Source organism: Mastigoproctus giganteus, chromosome 7 (genome assembly GCF_048544385.1).
Source record: "Mastigoproctus giganteus isolate SK-2022 chromosome 7, ASM4854438v1, whole genome shotgun sequence".
NCBI classification, from domain to species: Eukaryota; Metazoa; Arthropoda; class Arachnida; order Uropygi; family Thelyphonidae; genus Mastigoproctus; species Mastigoproctus giganteus.
In genome coordinates, this window is record NC_143581.1 from 9,871,974 (window position 1) to 9,892,576 (window position 20,603).

Sequence of the window (20,603 nt, forward strand, 5' to 3'; positions counted from 1 at the left end):
ACAATCTCAAATCATTTTATCTGTAATTCAACAGGATGATGAGAAATATAAAATGGATTCACACATGTGCACAAAACAGATTTTCATGCGTGTATATATCTTAAAAATATGTATATATATAGAGAGAGAGAGAGTTGAAACGAAGTATACTTACATATATACATATCTACATACAGATCAAGCTTATGTAAAATTTAAATAATATATAATACGTGTATAATAACAAATAAAATTGTTTATAAACTTTGAGTTGTGATTTTTTCAATTCTGTTTTACCGAAAAATTCTAAAGTCGATGTAACTGATAAAATGAAATTAAACCGTGCCAATTTTACCAATAAAATCATTTTGTTGATAATATTATAGAATAAAATTGACATAAACAAGAACATTGGCATAACAATAATATAAAATAAAACAATAAATATTCATTTGGGTTCACCATCAGATCGCATCATTTGAAGATGTCCATGTCATTGAGTTTATTGGATCACAAGGAGATGGACCACCTACAGATAATAAAAATCTATAACTCTTTCTTTCTCCGTTTTCTTTCCTCAGTATTATTATTATTTATTATTTATTTTTTTATATATTTTTTTAAATTTTATTTTAGTGGGCCCCAGAGATTCCTCTGGGGACCCAAGAGGGGTGGGCCCTCAGAGGAATCTGGCTCACCTTCTGGCAACATCAGGTGGGTCAGAGTCTAGTATCGAGACAGTACGTGCTCCATTGGGACTGGCCCACCTTCCCATGGTGTGGACGAGTACCCAGAATCATCTGTCCAGGTGACTGATGCTTCTGGGTGGCCAAGCGGCCAGACACAACAACACAACAACACAACTTCAGAACGAGAGTAGCGTTGTGCAGGCGAAGTTTTTACTGATCCTGGAAAATGAGAGGTTTTCTCTGTTTTATTAGCTTAAATTAACTTATTCCTAGTTGCGATACTTAGTTTAAAGTTTAACTTAGACAGAGATTTTGTAGGTATTGCCTAGTATCGGTGGGGTGGGTGAGGGTATCAAATCCACGTGTTACAAGTTGCAGCTCCGCTGAACGAGAAGTTTTTTAGCCTTATTTATCCGCTTTATTGACCAATTGTTACATCAAATTATTTAGCGACAACTCAACGTTGTTGTGGGCCTATATGAGAGCTTAAAGGACAGGGTGGATGCCCTCGAAGGATCTAAATTGAGGGGCCCATCAAGCTCTCAGCTGCCCACATCAACACCAGAGCTTGCACTTGGTCATCACGCAACACAGCAGCAACCCCCAAGACAGAATGCGCTGGTCCCAAAGGAACTAGTAGTTGTTGGTGACTCTATTCTTAGGGAAACGGGAAACATGCTTTGTAAAAAGGATAGGTGGAACAGGACCAGGGTATGTCTGCCAGGGGCAAAGGTTGATGACGTTGTAGAGCGGATATCATCTTTTAAGGGCAAAAAAGGTGATATAGTTTTACACGTTGGCACTAATGATATTAAGAGTAGGAGACCGGCGGAATTACTTATCAAGTACAGGTCACTGATGAAAAAAAGCCGTGAATTAAGGTTGAATTTGAATTTGGCAGTCTCTGCAATACTGCCCAGACACGATAGGAGGGAGTACATGATGAGAGCCTTGTCGATCAATTCGGCCCTGGAAAGATTGTGCAAGGCTCAAGGGGTAGAATTTTCTTCAGCCTGGACTGTACTTATTAACAGGAGAGATTGCTTCTACAGGGATGGGATACACTTAAATAGAAAGGGTGCAAGAATATTTGCTGATGCTATCGAGGCAGTGTTAGGTGGGTCGGAAAACTGCTAGCTTGGGGGGATACAAGGGGATACTAATAGATTAACAGTAGCCACTGGCAAAGGTGAAAGAGATTCTTGCACTGCTTCTATTGGAATGAGCAGAAGCCTGAAAGACAAGATGCAGGATATTTCAGAGACTGCTGGTAGTCATTGCGGTACAAGTAAACACAAGGGTTGTGTTAGGGTAGCTAAGAATAGAAACAGGTGCATGTATACCTGCGTGTACACCAATGCTAGGAGTTTGGTAAATATATTTGATGAATTTGAGGTATTTCTCAAAACATCAAAGGCAGATATTGTTGGGATATCAGAGACGTGGTGTCACACAGATATAAGGGATGCAGAACTGCAATTTGGGGAGTACAACGTCTACAGAAAGGATAGACAGGATAGGAAGGGGGGAGGGGTTATGCTATTAGTTAAGAAACACATAAAAACCAAGGAAGTGAAGCCAGTCGACATCGATGGACAGGGCAGTGTCGAGTCAGTTTGGTGTGACATAAGCATTGGGAGATCAAAATTGAGAGTAGGAGTGTGCTATAGGCCTAATGACTCTGATGAGTATAATAAGAAACTGTACAGGGAAATAGTGGGCCAGTAAATCAGAGAGTCTTATAATGGGGGATTTTAATTTCCCAGATATTGACTGGAATTTGTGGGTTGGTCACTCACACACTAGCAAGGCTTTTGTGGATTTATTGGATGATTGTTTTCTACATCAGCATGTTCGGGAGGCAACTAGAGGGAGGAATACTCTTGATCTGGTTATCAGCAGTGATCATTCGTGTATTGAGAATTTGCGGATAAAGGAACCACTAGGTGGCAGTGATCACAGTGTGCTGAAGTGGGAGTTACTCAAAGAGGTAACTACCATTAGGGGTAAAGGGAAAGGTTATTGCTTCCGTAAAGGCGACTACGATGGACTGAGACAGTATTTAAATTCTATACAGTGGGACCAACTGATGATGTTACCAACAGCAAATTCAAAATGGGAAGCATTCAAAGAACTTATCTTGGAAGCTACTAGGTTTTACATGACAACTAAGAAATATTGTTCAAGGTTTAGGCCTAAGTGGATGTCAGATGACCTAATGAGGCATATGGCAGAGAAGAAAAATGCATGGGACACTTACAAATTAACACATGACACAGAAGCCTATGATAGATACAAGTTGATCTCTAACCAAGTTATTATAATCTGTTATAATCCTTGTCACAAAGGAGATTAGGAAGCCAAAGGCAGATTATGAGAAATCCTTGGCAAAGGATGCAAAGAAAAACAGAAAAGACTTCTTTACTTATATAAACTCTAGAAGGAAAGGAATGAATCAAATTGGTCCACTGGATATTGATGGTTCAACAGTTGAGGATCCTGCTCCGTTGGCTAACAAACTAAAGGAGTATTTTGCATCTAAATTCACCCATGAGGAGTTATTCAGGAAGGGGAATGCCAGAGGTGAAATAAATTCTGGCAGTGAGCTATATGATTTTGTAATAACTGAGAGGAAAGTGGAGGAGAAATTGTTGAGGATAAACATAAAAAAAGGCACCCGGGGTGGAGGGGATCTATCCAGTTATATTAAAGGAGGCAGCAAAGGAAGTAAGAAAACCCTTAGCCATAATTATCAGAGTTTCTTTGGACTCAGGAGAGATACCCATGGACTGGAGACGTGCAAATGTGATCCCAATTCAAAAAGGATGATCAAAGGCTGACACAAATAATTATTAACCTGTGAGTTTAACTTCCGTTCCAGGAAAATCAATGGAGGCACTGATTAAAGAAGCACTGCAGGATCATCTAGACAAGACTTCAGTTATAGCTCGGACGCAGCATGGTTTTGTTAAGGGAAAGTCTTGTCTGACCAATTTGATTGGATACTATGATGCAGTCACAAAAGAACTGGATGCAGGCAATAGCTTTGATATTATATATTTAGATCTTAGAAAGGCTTTTGAGTTGCACATGGAAGACTGCTGCACAAATTGGAGCAGTGTGGCATTGGAGGCAAATTGCTGCTATGGATAAGGGGGTGGTTGAGGGGGAGAAGACAGAGAGTGGTAATCAATGGACACTGCTCGTCGTGGACTAATGTTATTAGTGGAGTCCCACAGGGTTCAGTGTTGTGTCCATTATTCTTTTCTGTATTTATAAATGATATTGATGATGGTATATCAAGCTTAATGTCAAAGTTTGCAGACGATACAAAGGTAGGCAGGGTTGTCAAGGACACTACTGACGCTATGCTGCTGCAACAGAATCTGGAAAGGTTGAGGAGATGGGCTGAGAGGTGGCAAATGAAGTTTAACATTGACAAATGTAAAGTACTTCATATGGGAAGCAGCAACCCCAGAGTGACGTATCAACCCTGTGGTACTACACTAACAGTGGTAGAAAACGAAAAGGACATGGGGGTGATTGTGCAGGCAGATATGAAGTTTTCTGAGCAGTGCATACGGTCTGCAAGAGTAGCTCATTGTGTATTGTCAACGATATATAGGAATTTTTCTAGCAGGGATAAGTAGGTGATTATTCCCTTGTATAAGGCAATGGTCAGGCCACACCTAGAGTACTGTATACAGGTCTGGAGGCCTCATTTCAAGAAGGATGTAGAGCTGCTGGAACGAGTACAGAGAAGGGCAACAAGATTAGTGAATGGAACAAAGGGGTGCTCTTACGAAGAAAGGCTTAAGTTTTGCAAATTACAGTGTCTGGAGACTAGGCACCAGCGAGGTGATCTGTTAGAGGTGTATAAAGCCTTGAATGGTTTGAGTATGCTCAATGCTGATGAGATTCTTCCTCTACCTCAGAATAATCACCTGAGAGGGCATAAATTCAAATTGAGGAAAGACAGAGGTAGGATAGACGTGCGGAAATTTGCCTTTAGCCAGCGGGTAGTTGGTTGGTGGAACAGACTTCCATCCCTTGTTGTGGAATCTAATAACCTAAATAAATTTAAGGCTCAGCTGGATAGGTATTTTGAACGAACAGACGGGTGAAATGGAAGTGTTTTTTCTTTTCTTTTTTTGGCTGATGCTGCATAAACTTGCTTTCTTGCATCAAATGCCTCTACTAATGCTAATGCTAGTATACACATAATATACACTAACCTAAGTCACACACAGGCGCCTCCGTAGCCAGGTGGGAAGGAGCAGCAGTGCGTAGCACACGCTTCTTGATTAGAACGGGGTTCGAGCCTGTCACCACCAAATACGGAGGATGCGGAAAGGTCAGAGAACGAACACCGCATATCCCGGAGCAATATGGCCTTAGTTGCTAATGCTCCTAAAAACCGAATAACAAACAAACAAATAACAAACCTAAGTCACACACACACTGGCCCATTTGTAGTGATACTGTTCTTCACAGAGATATGAGGTGGAGTTGAACTGACGTTCTAGGAGCCCCCCTTTACAAAAACACAGGTCCACATGTGATAAATCATCAGTTTTATCACATGTGGACTTCCTCCTGATAGAAACGAGTGTATACAACTCTGACATTTCAATAACCTATCCTGCTCGAATGCATAATATCCGTGTCCCAAACAGAAGGACATCCCGTCTTGGGTAATATCTACTTTCATATCTTATCTTTACGTGATGAGCGTAGTATCACGTGACACAAAAAACGCGCACTGATTCCTTTGTTAACTGGGCGTTTAGAGTTGACAGTTCAATGAGTGATGTGATCCTCCCTTTGCGTTGGATAGTTTAAAAATAGAAGTTAAAAACGTCAGGTAAGTGAAATTTTCTTTGAAGAAACCGTGGATGGTTGGAAGAGTTGTATATTTAAATGAATAAAAACGAAATTACAATAAGGAGAGCATATTTATTCTTCTGGTGAAGTTGGGTCTGAAACTGCAAGAACAAGATAAGAAAGATGTGAAAAAATTATATATTCTGGGATTCGAAATAAAAGTCACATTTACAAGGGGCGTTTGAAATTTTCGTGGCCTGTATCTTCATCTTTGGGATCCATCGTGCTGACAATGGAGCATAGTGGACATTGAGTTTTTGTCAAACGGTTCTTGTCGTTCTACACAAATCCGCGTTGAGTACTCTCTGATGTATGCGCAACATTGCAAGGCCAGTCGGGGTGGTCAGTGTGGATTATGCGTGAGTAGTATGTTTGTATTGTTCGACTGGCCTCTTAGTAACTGGGAGGCTCGATCGCCATGGAAAAAATTCTGTCCATGGTAATCGAGCTGACCGGTTCTCTCTCCACACTTGCAAAGCGAGAAAGCGAGAAAGTTGTCAATGGAGCAGTCCATTGTCAACACGATTGATCATAAATCTGATTTCCTAATTTGAGAAAACCTGGCTGACATCCATTTTTCCATCGATATTGATGTTACTGTTGGATGCATTCCTGAAGGCTCCAGAGAAAACTTTCTTCGTAGCTGGTATCAATGCGTTCGGTGGCAAAAGGGCATTTACTCCAGAGAGAACTACATTGAAAAGTAACATGTTACCAGACTAAAACCATTCAGACTCAAGCTCCTCGTATTTATTTATTTAAAACTCCGAATGATCCGAATGAAAGGAATGCATGGTACGATCCTCCCTAACACTACTTTCCACATAAAAAAATACACATCCCACAATCCTTAAGACAACAAACTATTCCATCCTGTATTTGAATATACATCCTCCGGATGATTCATTTTTACAATTACAAAAATATGTAACTAGGAATCGAAGAATAAAGTTGTTTCCAGGGACCATTCCGATTTAAAATATAAATCAGTTTGACAGAAGTCTAACAACCTTTCATCTTGCTTCCCACCTATACAACAATCCTTAGAGTGTCCTGATAAACTGCACCAATGTCATCACATGTAATCTGGGGTTTGCCGGTACGATCTGATAATCTAACTTTGCGTAATACAGTAGATTTTGTTCTCTCTGGCATGTACAAATCTGGTATTGTCGTAGGACAGAAGCCCTCATGGGTATATATGGCAGATCTTGCTGATGCTCCTAAAACTTTACAACCAAGCAACCAATTGTCTTGTGGAACTCTAATATGAAACACAAATTAATACCCCACTTAATGGAGCTCAGGAAATACCCAAGTACACAGCAGGCTTTTCTGTATCATGTCAGAGCTATCATAAACCCAATTCTGTAATTAAAGACCTGACCTTTGACCACCGAAATTCCCATGGATGCTAAGGGTTCCCGAGCTGTCACATTTCTAATACTTCTTGGAACCTTACCTTGTGCTTCCATAGTCATAGCAAAAAATTAATTCCTTGTAATAGCTGTAATTCAGGCCGCTTTTTTACCCGAATTACAGCTGTTATACGTGATAGCATGGATTCCATTAGGTGGGTGAGTGAAATCCAGCTTCATATTTGACCATTCTTCTATCAGAATATTTGTCAGCTGCACTATTCTGGGAATGTTTCTCGAACCATTCAGATACAGTTTTTCAGGTCGTGAAATAATCCAACGAAATCCTGAAGCAGGAGTTGGTCTCAAACAAAAGAAAGATATTCACTAGAGGTAACCGGACCTTCTAACAACCCAGTCCGTGCCAAAAGAACATGTTGCATACAACGACATTATCTTCAGCCACGGGAGCGGTAGAGAAGAGACAATCTGGATGCACTGCTTCATGTGATTCTAGCCACACTTCCACCCTAACGTTGCTGAAAAGTGTAAATCCACTATCCGAATTCTAGATACTTCAACTCTTGCAGCATTATTCGCATGGAAATATGTCTTCTTTAAATTTCTGCGATCTCATTCTTAGAGTGCGAACCTACGCATATCTGCTTCTTTTGTCTTCCACTCATTGCACATTTTTGAGATGGTTGCTTTCTGCACACCATTGATTTTTTTTTTGTTTACACAATCGGAAATATTAGCCATCTTCCTCATGACTGGATCAGCTTAAAAGCACCAGAAAAGCGTACACTATTTATCTAATGCCAAGGAACTTTGATCACAACATGTAACAACTTAAACGTGCATACGAACATGATTTGGGCAACTTCAGAAATCGAACTTGGTCAATCCAAGCAGATTTGGGCAAGTGAGACTTGCCCACTCAAGTTGCCCAAATCTGCTTGGATGATGAAACTTGATCAAGAGACTTAATTCTAACAGGTGAATTTCATCTGTACAAAATATATCCATTCTATTAAGAAGGATTAGCCAAAGTGAGAAACCCCTCCATAAATCTTGAAGAGTCACACAAATCTACAGTTCATCCACAAAGCTTCTGCTTCTGTTTAGAGGTATCAACAACTTAGGCCACATTGCGCAGTATATAACATGTCTGTATATTTGGCGTTCTTTCGAACTGGCTTTTATAATTCCCTCACTCTTCCAAACCATTTCGAAAAATAAATTAGCCAATGTGGTTATGAACTCCATTTTAAAGAGTTCATTGCTAAAAATTTCTTTCCCCCATTTTGGTTTAATTAACAACTTTTGTATATTATTTTCTAGTGCGTGTGATTCAAGATGACCAGGTACTTTTATGAGCAGATTGTCCTCGGCTTCTTCTTCAGTATAATTTTCTTTATTAGCCAGGCTTTTGGTAAGTAAAGGTTGAATTTGAAATTAAATGCACCATTATTTTGACTCTTTGACCCTTGGTTAAGAACACAATTTTTGCAAAAGAATAATGCTGATTTATCTGCTTTGGAGATTAAACTCGTATTCTGATATATTGGGATTTATCACGCGAAATATCTTTGCACAGTAACCTTTGGATACCAGCGTGGTATCAGTTCCAGGGAAGAAAAAAGAATAATACCAGTGGCTGTTTACAAGTCTTGGCTCAGTTGTTGGTGAATTCTAATTTCGGAATTTTTAAAAGTGGTTTTGGTTCATGTCAAACACCAGAATGATCTATTCGAGCGCAGATGACTTCAGTTAAGGGGGGGGGGGTTAAAGTGGTAATTGTTTAATAATAACAATGGTTCCTGATATTTTCGAATAGAGTTGCTATCTAAATTTTGATAATATTAACTGGTTTTTATCTTCCCAGCTGATAGAGTTTAAATTTTGCAGGTGAATGCTATCCGCGTTGTGAAAATGGCGGGTGGTGCATGCTTGATAACACTTGCTTTTGCCTTGCAAACTACTACGGAACTTGGTGTCAATACAGTAAGTATCGTTTATTCTCTTCGAAGAGTACCATTTAAGACGAGATTGTATGAACAAGATCCTTACAAATGGGTAAAGACTCACAATATAAACTACATTGAACAAATATAACGTTACAAAAATAACTTCTTGTTGTTGTTGTTGTTCAATAAAACTTTACTACTTAAAATATTTGAAAAAGTCATCCACACAGCAATAATCGACCACTGTTTTTAACCACAGACCACTCTATCTACATTCAGTGATTAGTGGAAGATCCACTACCAGAAACCTCGACACCCTCGAAATCCAAAGGGCTTCCAACTTGACATTTCGTTTCTTGATTCCATTTCAGCTCTCTTGCACATTCTGGACTCCCATTTCAATATCATCTACAATCTCTTGATAGTCATGGAATCAATCTTTCAACCTATACATGTGCTAGTCGCACTTCGGTACTTCAGCAGACGTTTCACCATTTCGTGGGGTGTCCCACAAGAGGACGTACTCTCCTCAACGCTATTTGCTGCTTCACTGGAACCATTTCTGTGGGTTAACCAAGACTTTTATGTCCAGTATGTCATACGTCATTTGTTTGAGACTATTCATCACTTCAGGAGACCCCTGCTCTGCCCATTTAACTTCTGATGAAGTAGAGCAGAAACTCGCATTCCTTGAAGAGTATCTACATTCGATTGGGTTACAAAAAAAAATAAATACAAATATGTGCAAGCCACTTTCACAAATAAAGAAAATGAAGAATCACATTCCTGACATCATCAATGGTTCGGAAATCAGGAAGGTTTCTCAACACAAAGATCTTGGGTTAACATAGGACCAAAACCTCATTTTCCTCCCTCACTTCTTCGACTACAGAAGCAAGTACGGCTGGCCATGTGGGAAATTCGAAAAGAGCTCACTGATTTTTGGTAATGCAAGTCAAATCGTCCAGTATATCCAGAGATATGAGATATACAGTCCCAGTCATTATGTACGCATCAGTAATTTGGCCATCTGTCCCTCACTCCTAAGAAATCTGTCCCTGAAACGCCATCTTGGATTAGAACACTAGTACCTGCGATGACTGAACTGGGCCACAAGGAAGCTCTTCACAATCTGCAAGGTGGTACTACTCACAAACTTGAACATCACTTGAACAAACTTGAATTGTGCAAACAAAACCTTTGGTCTTGGAGATGTTTCCACAGTGTGATGTCGACGGACTCGTCTTTTCCACTTGATGTGGAGAAGGTGGCTGTCCTGCCAACTGTGCTACTCACGAGGGCACTAAAAGGACTGGCACACTAAGTGCATTTTCAAATATTGTACAAGGAATAATTCTCCAAACAGGCCTCTGCGGTTGGGTATATCCATACTGTTTTTTTGAGTCTTTTTTCACCAACCTTGCGTAGAATTAAAACACCAGGGAAACTAAACTTTTGAAAACTGATTTATAATAAGTCAAAATACCCGCATCTACAACAAATTTAACTTTATAATAAACTCTACATATAAATTATTAAAATCTGCTACATTACAATCAATAAAATGCATAAAATATACTGATTAAAACGATAAAAACCGTAGCTTTCAAAGGCTCAGCCTTCTTCTTCAGCGGTAAACCTTGCTATGCAGTACAACTTTAAATATCAGCAGGCTAACGGTACTCCTCACGTGTTTCCATTCTCGTGTGCTTCGTTCTCTCGCGTTGTGGAACTGGAAGTGGCTCGAGTGGAAGCCACACGGAATCGTTCATCCCTTTTGAGGATAGTGGTCTCAAAGATGGGATGAATCCGCGTGCCTCTATCCCTATTTATGTTAATGGTAGAACAAATCCGCAAACTCTCGAGCCACTTACGGTCCCAGAACTTATGTGCCCGATCGGTGATGATAGCATCGTCCGGGGAGATCTGGTGTTGTTTCTCCCAAAAATGCTCGGCCACGGCGGACTTGCCATATTCCGCATTTCTTATTGCCTTAGTGTGTTCCCCCAAACGATCTTTAAGACGGCGTTTTGTTTCCCCTACATAACACTCCCCACAATCCGGGCATCTAATGCTATATACGACCCCACTAGTGTTCTCTTTTTTAATGGGGTCTTTAACCTGAGACACGATTGTGCGCAGCCTCCGTCCTGGAAGCTGCACACAACGCGTCTGGTACTTTCTCAGTATTCTAGCAATATGATCAGTCAAACCCGGGTAGTAGGGAATGTATGCAGTGGCTACCGGTGTAAATGGCTCGCCTCTCCTCTGATTTCCTTTAACATATTTCTCTATAATCCTCCGGGGGTAACCACATTTTGCAAGATCCGTCGCGACCCGTTCATACTCTAATTTTCTGTCATCGGAGGCACTGCAATGTGATTTTGCTCTTTCAACTAAAGCTCTTACCACACTGTTCCTATGATGGTTGGTTTGGGCTGAGCTGTAATGCGTATACTGCCCTTTACACATGGACTTCCTAAACACCCTAGTCCTCAGCTGTCGACCTTCTCTACAGACCAACACATCTAGGAACGGCAAAACTCCTCCTTCTTCCACCTCCGATGTAAATTGTATGAATGGGGAGAAGCCATTTAAGCTGTAAGAAAATGAGATCATGATTTCCTTCGACGTGAAATCGCTATTTACATGTATTCCGATTGATCATGGGGTGTGGTGTGCACGCTTGGCATTACAGAGGGACACCACCCTAAGTACTAGAACACAGCTAAAGCTAGAGGATATTGAGAAAGGAATAGAGTTATGCCTCTCAAGTACCACTATGGTATTTGATAATACTATGTATAGACAGGTTAATGGTGCAGCCATGGGCTCCCCCATCAGCGCAATTATAGCTAATTTAGCTATGGAGGAGCTCGAGGCCAGAATATTTAATGCTAGTGTTCTCCCTATGCGCCCCTGGAAAAGGTATGTGGATGATACGTTTTCAATCATTCGGAAGGGGAGTGAGGATCAAGTACAGCTTAAATGGCTTCTCCCCATTCATACAATTTACATCGGAGGTGGAAGAAGGAGGAGTTTTGCCGTTCCTAGATGTGTTGGTCTGTAGAGAAGGTCGACAGCTGAGGACTAGGGTGTTTAGGAAGTCCATGTGTAAAGGGCAGTATACGCATTACAGCTCAGCCCAAACCAACCATCATAGGAACAGTGTGGTAAGAGCTTTAGTTGAAAGAGCAAAATCACATTGCAGTGCCTCCGATGATAGAAAATTAGAGTATGAACGGGTCGCGACGGATCTTGCAAAATGTGGTTACCCCCGGAGGATTATAGAGAAATATGTTAAAGGAAATCAGAGGAGAGGCGAGCCATTTACACCGGTAGCCACTGCATACATTCCCTACTACCCGGGTTTGACTGATCATATTGCTAGAATACTAAGAAAGTACCAGACGCGTTGTGTGCAGCTTCCAGGACGGAGGCTGCGCACAATCGTGTCTCAGGTTAAAGACCCCATTAAAAGAGAACACTAGTGGGGTCGTATATAGCATTAGATGCCCGGATTGTGGGGAGTGTTATGTAGGGGAAACAAAACGCCGTCTTAAAGATCGTTTGGGGGAACACACTAAGGCAATAAGAAATGCGGAATATGGCAAGTCCGCCGTGGCCGAGCATTTTTGGGAGAAACAACACCAGATCTCCCCGGACGATGCTATCATCACCGATCGGGCGCATAAGTTCTGGGACCGTAAGTGGCTCGAGAGTTTGCGGATTTGTTCTACCATTAACATAAATAGGGATAGAGGCACGCGGATTCATCCCATCTTTGAGACCACTATCCTCAAAAGGGATGAACGATTCCGTGTGGCTTCCACTCGAGCCACTTCCAGTTCCACAACGCGAGAGAACGAAGCACACGAGAATGGAAACACGTGAGGAGTACCGTTAGCCTGCTGATATTTAAAGTTGTACTGCATAGCAAGGTTTACCGCTGAAGAAGAAGGCTGAGCCTTTGAAAGCTACGGTTTTTATCGTTTTAATCAGTATATTTTATGCATTTTATTGATTGTAATGTAGCAGATTTTAATAATTTATATGTAGAGTTTATTATAAAGTTAAATTTGTTGTAGATGCGGGTATTTTGACTTATTATAAATCAGTTATCAAAAGTTTAGTTTCCCTGGTGTTTTAATTCTACGCAAGGTTGGTGAAAAAAGACTCAAAAAAACAGTATTGTACAAGGAACTGTTTCACGATTACAGAGGTGTATATGAAGAACATAGAAAGGTATTGGAACAGCACGTCAGGACTATTATCTGATTTACTTGAGAGTTTGACCAATCAGAAGACCTTCATCTGACACATTAGGGATGGAAGGCAACTGGTCACTCCAAAATCGAACATCGATCCGGTGGACAGAAAATTTTGACACCGACTGATCTCAAAGTTTATCGTATTGTGAGAGTCCCACTGAAAGTGAAGAAACCCAAATGTCATGCTCAAAGGAAGTGATATCTCAAAGTGTGAAACAGGATTCACTGACATCAGAGCGAAACATCCAGACAATCATTCGAAAAGAACTGCACTTTCTCAGTTGCAGATATTGGTGGTAACATTTCTTGGCTTTCTTGTGCTTTTGAGGCATTGTTTTGAATCCATAAATAAGGCGAAATCTTTGCAACATCCTTCTGCAAATGCTGATGAAATCTTTGGTACAAAAACTTCCGTTTTTGGACAATGCAAGTTTGAATTAAAATTTTAAATGTCATACATACTGCGTGGTAAAGAAGCTGTGCTTGTTTTCAATAAATTAAAAACGTACAGAAGAAATTCTTTACTCAGTGGGTTTCGAAGAGAAGGTTGGGTACCATTTGAGGATTACACAAATATACACGCCCTTAATTTTACACGATAAATTAAGACCTGGGATTACAATTTAAATTCCAGAATAAGAAAACAGGATGGCAATTCTTATTTATATAATAAATGATGAAGAAGAAACAAAAGAAAAATGGTGGAAAAACTGCAATTATTTTCTGCTCTTGTTTACACAGGATGATTTTTTATTCATCATACTGTAGCCGAGTGGTTAGAAGCAAAAGTGCATAGCACATGCTCTTTGATTGAACAGTGATGTTGTTGTCATAAATTTAATAATGGAATTCCAGGACGATTCTTGCAGTTTTCAATTTTGGCAACCAAATCTGCAAACTTTTCTGCAGAGTTGTTGGTGCAAAAAATTTGAAGATTGCGAAACTTCAGAGAAAAGCAGTCTGATGAATAAAAAATCATCCTGTCTCGCTCATATTTTAGAAATTTATTAACAATATTTATTCTTTTATAGGCAATTATGAACTTACAGTAGGACCTATTGTAGGCATTGTGATAGGGTGTCTTGCTTGTGTTGTTATCTTTATTGTCATAATCGTTCGTTGTTGTTGCCGAGGACAGGTATACACAGGTATTGTCATATCTACTGTGCCTGCACAGGAGCTGGCTCCAGTGTCACAGCACACCATCAATGTACAGCAACAACATCTAGCTGCGCCAATGTACACCACAGCGAGTACTTCAAGCCATGGAATTGCAAATCCAATGTATACAGATGGACAGCAAGTACATCCTCCTCCTCCACCACCCTATACTCCAGCATAAACGGATCCCAATACCAAAGGACAATTTTAAGATGGATAAAATCAATGAAGTTCTTAAAAGCAATTATTAATAATCTACTATTACTTTGAACTATATGCTATCCTGTTAAAATTTAATTATGGAAAATTAAAAGGAACAATCTGAAATCATTTTATCTGTAATTAAACAGGATGATGAGAAATATAAAATGGATTCACACATGTGCACAAAACAGATTTTCATGCGTGTATATATCTTAAAAATATGTATATATATAGAGAGAGAGAGTTGAAATGAAGCATACTTACATATATACATATCCACATACAAATCAAGCTTATGTAAAATTTAAATAATACATAATACGTGTATAATAACATAATAAAATGTTTATAAACTTTGAGTTGTGATTTTTCAATTCTGTTTTACTCCTAAGATCGATGTAACTGATAAAATGAAATTAAACCGTGCCAATTTTACCAATAAAATCATTTTGTTGATAATATCTTCGAAGAATTCACTAGAATTCAGTGACATTGGTAAACCCACATGTGTCCGGCCAGTGACGCGAGCAATTTTTATGATCTGTTTACACTCTTTGGCTGAATTCATATTATGTGAGTCACTCAGCGTGATGCCATGTACAATAACATGAAAGCTGACTCAGTCACCAGATAACCACTAACTCAACTACGTTATAAAACTCATCGCGTCATTGAAGGGATTTGAATTAGGGCCTTTTTCTACCCTGTGAGAGAATGGTGATTATGAGGACTATGATATCTGGCGGGTAATTGACCACAGAAATTACGAAAATTGTACAATGCGCTGTTCAAATAATTTTTCAATTACCAGATCGTTGGCTTCTGTTTCCAAGTGTATGCAGCCCTGAAACCAGAGAAAGAGGTCCACCAAAATGCATACAATGACGCTCTTCTCCACAATGGACTAATTTGGCAGAAAAATTGGAAATCCAAGCCAAGAATATGAATGCTTTGTGGAATCAGCATGCCACATGTACGAAACATTGATAATATAATAGAACAATTTCCACTAAAAGAGACACCAAGCAAGGACTTCCGATTCAGTTGATAAACTTGAACTTACACTGAATGAACCCTTTATTAGTATCCATCAGGACTTTTGTAGTTTAAGGTATTTATGTAAATCTTGATGAACAATGTGTTTGCGATGTACTTTTTGTTGTGGTGGTGGGTGGGAATTGACAATGAGGAAAGTATAAACTTGGGGTGTTTCATCCAGCAAAACAAGCAAATCGAGAAAATAATAAAAGTAAATAACAATAGAGGAAGAAAAGGATCTTACCAGCTTTAAATGAGCCATGACTTGTCGGGTGTTCCATAATGGCTGCTGCTTGAGTATTCGAAAAATAGGGAACGCAATAAAATGAACACCAATAAATGCATATCCATTTGCAGATAGCGATCCAAAATTCTGAGATTTGGAGTGGACTGCTAATGTCAATAAACCACAGCATAGTTTATGATGCGTGCACCTCGCAACACGTTAGAAATTGCACCATGACTAGAACTTTGCAATAAATGGATCATGGCATGTGAAGGACACTCTTCTGGTGTCAGAAGTGAACGGCCAAAAAAAGCTGCAATGGGCAGTAGTATCCAGAGAGCAAATACTGGACTCCAGAATGCAGAAAGGTCATCATGAGCTCTGGTGACTCTCAGAATATGAATTCCTTTGCGGCTAAAGAATATTAGGGTATGATTGAGTGAAGACATCAGTAATAGTTTTATTATTATGTATGAATAATGCAAAGGAAACAGATTTTTCTACATCTGAAAAAAAAAGAATTAGCATACACTGGTTTAGCACTACCTCCAGTGGGTGATACTAAAATACTAAGATACAGGAACGGCTCCTCGTGCCCGTGAAGGGGCACTGGACATCAGTTGTCCAGGCGATGGCTGTTTCCACTCACTAACACTTCACAAGCACACATTAACTCACATATCAGGCCCGTTTAACAGAGATACTTGCACAGTTAAACAGATGGTGATGGATTATTTCTGGGAGCCATCATAGATAGGGTATGCATACATCTGAAAAAGAAAGAAAAAAATGGAAGAAAAGTCCTCCAATCAGCTAGACCGTCACCGATCGCAAAAAAAGTGAATGATCAGCCCACTCTACGCCTCAATCGCCGACAAGAAATTTATCCCAATGATCTATAAAACCCTTCTCGAAGGTACATTTCATGTAGTCCAGCCTTCTGTTATCTATTTGCGGTCTTTGGTTCTTGTTCCCCCTGCCAGTGAACAAATCTACCATTGCACATCGATTGAATCTTCATTAAGATATCTAGATACCAAGCTTTGCCATTTACACTTTCTAAGCAGCTCTTCACATTGAATTGATTTTGACCCCTCACTATTCACTTCGCCATTCTTTGGACCTTTTCTGGATCCTCGATGTCTTCGCTCTGGTTCTTCAGAGATTGGTGATACCTTTCTGTCAGTTTCCTGTTAAACCTCATACTTTTGCACACATACACCCCTTCCTGTTCTCTTATCGTTTCCCTAAATCGGCTACGATCGATTGCAAGGTTAAACATGTGGCTGTTCACACCAAGTGACATAATGCCGAAATGGCATCTTTCAAAGACCATAGACACTTACCGCGACTCATTCTGGTTCTTTACGATAGCACTGCTGTGTTCTGAAAACATTGAATCGACTTAGAAACCTGAGGAAAGCGTGCAGTATTTATATGAGAGCAAGGAACTTGTAGTCTTATCCATTGAGTTCCTGGACAAAAATTGGACACCTTTATGATGTAGCTTCTACATTCATTTTAGTAATTTTGCTGCTTGATTTTCCTCAGAAAACTCGGGTTTTTTTAGGCTTCAAAGACCCAACAAACTAGCGCTACAAAGACTTGGCTGCCTTGACGCAAAAACTACTTAATAAAATAGTGTACATTTAGTCTAATTAATCTTTTAATACCTGTGCAGACGTCACATGCATAATTTCTATCTTTCGTTCGCCAAGCCAACACATCATGGCATGGTACAGGTACATGCAGCTTCCCTCAGGTTTAGTTCATGACCTGGAGTTTTCTAGTGATTTTGCATTAATGTGTTGTGAACCAGTGAAGTATCTAAGCAAATCAATTCATTTTTTAAAAACAAAGGTAAGCCATTGCAAAATGTATTATCTGTTTCGATTATTTTCCCCCTCTGTCTATTTTATGCTACGAGTGAACTTCAAAGCTGATAATTTTGTTTTTAAAGTTAACTTCCATTAATTCGGCCTTGCTGTTTATTTATTAACCAGACAGTAGGTGAATGCGTACAGGTGGAGAGTGAAAACATTCCATCTAAAAGTGGAAACAGCAGAAGTCTTCTTTCACCAAAATAGAAATAAAATTGTAAGGACATCGATATTATTTGATCAAGATAAAAACTTAGAATGAAGTATTGGTAAGTGTGAATTCTTTATTAATACGTTTTGTGTTAGATTTGAATGCCCAAACTAGGGAAAACCAAAATCGATTTAAGTATTCCAACTTATGATATCTATAAAAGCAGAAAAAGGATTAATATTATAAATCTTAAAATATAAAATGATAATGGATCCTGTTCTAAGTTGATAAACGTATCTATTGTATTTTGTGGTGGGTGATGTAATTCTTTAATTCTATTCGAAGATTATCCTCAATGGCACAGAGAAAGATTAATGAGAGAACTCGATATGTAGTTTACCCTCGTGGGCAGCACAGTTGGTAGAATGGCCGTCCTCCCAACACCGGGTGGAAAAGACCTGAGTTCGAGTCCTCGTGAGGAATTTTAAGGGGCCTTTTTCCCAAAGTGGCCAAGTTAGTCGGTCCTAGACAAGGGCAGCATGGTTTCACTTCAGGAAATCGGGTTTTTCGTCCAGAAAAACTGAAAATCGACCAAAGAATTTACAGACAGTAGATATGAAGCAATATGGCCTTAGTCGCTGATGCTCCTAAAACCCCACTACAGCAACAACAACTCGATATGTAGACTAAAAGTTTGGCAAGTGTTTCTCAAAAAGTTAAGACACTTAATGTGGATAAAACTTCTCCAATCTAGTCTCAAAACAGACTGGATTCATCGTGGGATGAACTCAAACAGTTGTTCAGAGCGTGCCAGAGATGCTCACCCTTGCTGACTACATCCACATGTGTGTGGCTGGTAAGGTGTGATATCTATAAGCGTCGTTCTAAGCACATACAGTGATTTTGTCAATGATAAAAGTAACGGATGCTGTAAAGAAGCAGTGACAGTTTTCACCGATCAACAGAAATCATCATTTAACCTATCTCTATGCCAAATACATAAAGTACGCCATTGAAATACAAAACGATAATTAATCAATCATGAAAGCGAGGGCAGTATCTTGGAAAAACTGGAAAGAGTAGCTTTTGTGCCATTTAGTCGTTTGAAGGGCGTGGAGCAGATGATCAGCAAATCATATTTTTGGGGGAGACACGTGTCTTAAATTATGGCGTCATATCAATGACAAATATCCTAAAAGAGTTTTCTTTTGAACTTATTATATCGATTATCTACAATCCTAAACTACATAACACTAAAGAAACAACTCCTTCTATTTACCATTTCCTTTATTTTCCATTTCTTTCAGACTGTCAATGTGAAGATGTTCACCCACATCTATAAACATATTGTTTTCGGATACTTTTGTGTGGTTCTCCTTAGCGTCAAAGCTTTAGGTAAGTAAAGTTTCTTTAATTTTAATACACGGAAGCTTCTGTTGTCACATACAAGAAGATGAAACTTATAAAATACGCCAAACTTTATTCATACATACGAGATCTGACAATAAAGTAACCAGACTAAATTTTTTAATGTGTATTATTTTACTTATCACCATTTTATTTTTATTGGATTCTTACAAAATCCCTTGTAGAAGTGTTTAGAAAATTTTAGTTTTCTCTCTTTCACCGCTAACTTTTTTTGGAGAAATCTGCGCATAAATTTTCTGAATATTCAGATTGTTGACCAAAATTAGTCTAAAATTTTCTCTATTCATGTCTACTTGATACTGGACTACTGGATCATCCATCATCATTAGCGTTTTCATCGCTTACTTGAAGCTATTGCGGATAGCACAACTTTAATCCTATTTTTCTTATGGTGACCAAGTTAGTCGGTCTCGGGCGCCATTGATTCATTGCTTATTCAACTGGAAAAGGTTTATTCATCCAGCAAAAAGAAAAGCAACCATAAACCGTTTGCTGTCAAATTCCTTTTTGGAAACCTCTCAACACACACAAACACCACTCCAGCACACATTCATCCATCTCCAAAACAGGGCTCCTGTAAATAACCATAGCATATTTCTTCAAGTATAATCAAACTTTAATGTTAATTCTCTGTTCCAACAATTTATCAACTTTTAGTAACATTATCCACTCCTTGCTGTCACACAAAAAATTAGTCAGCTTACTTCCGTGTCTGATCTCGTTCTTCAGGTTCATCAGTTTTTAAGGACCTTTCCTTCTCACTGATAGCGAATTTCTTTTTTCAGGTGACTGTTTTCCATATTGCAAGAATCGAGGTAGATGCATTGATAATATTTGTATATGTCCTCGTGAATATCATGGAAGTAGATGTGAATACCATAGAGGTATACAATCCTCGTTTCCTCTTTCATAATTTTAGCATTGTTAATGTATTTTCTGGAGATAACAGGGTATGACCAACTAAGAGATGCCACGGCTGAGAAGAAGAATTGATTACAAAATCATTAGATACGAATACGGGTGAGGTACTTAATAATTTACATAATCCACGTGAGGTACAAGAAATTTTATTCTTCGTTTCGAGTTTTGTTGGAAGACGGTGCTGCTGATTTTTGGACTTGATTATTTCAGACTCAAATCTCTGCAGGATAAATTACAAAAATAAAAATAAAATAATTTAATATAATCTTTAAATAAAAATTCCCCATCATCATCTAGCTTTGAAAATGACAATTAGTTCAAAGTCAAAAATAGCTAAGTAGGAAAATCAGTAATGCCAAAAATAGAAACTAAAAGTAAAATTTCAAGTCACTTGGATTATGCAAATTATTATATACTCACACGTAAACGGAATCTAATTATTA

General features: G+C 39.0%; 1 long non-coding RNA gene across 2 annotated transcripts in view; it reads right to left on the bottom strand.

Annotated features, from left to right (window-relative positions):
* LOC150082487 (uncharacterized) overlaps window positions 1-20,603 on the bottom strand; it is a 100,597-nt gene that overhangs the window by 67,526 nt on the left and 12,468 nt on the right. The window contains exon 1 of one of the 2 annotated variants that reach the window (XR_016547192.1): window positions 442-493. The exons of the other annotated variant lie outside the window; for it this stretch is intronic. This is a non-coding gene — a long non-coding RNA (uncharacterized LOC150082487). Of the gene's footprint in view, window positions 1-441; window positions 494-20,603 lie in introns of those variants that run through there. 2 annotated transcript variants of the gene reach the window in all.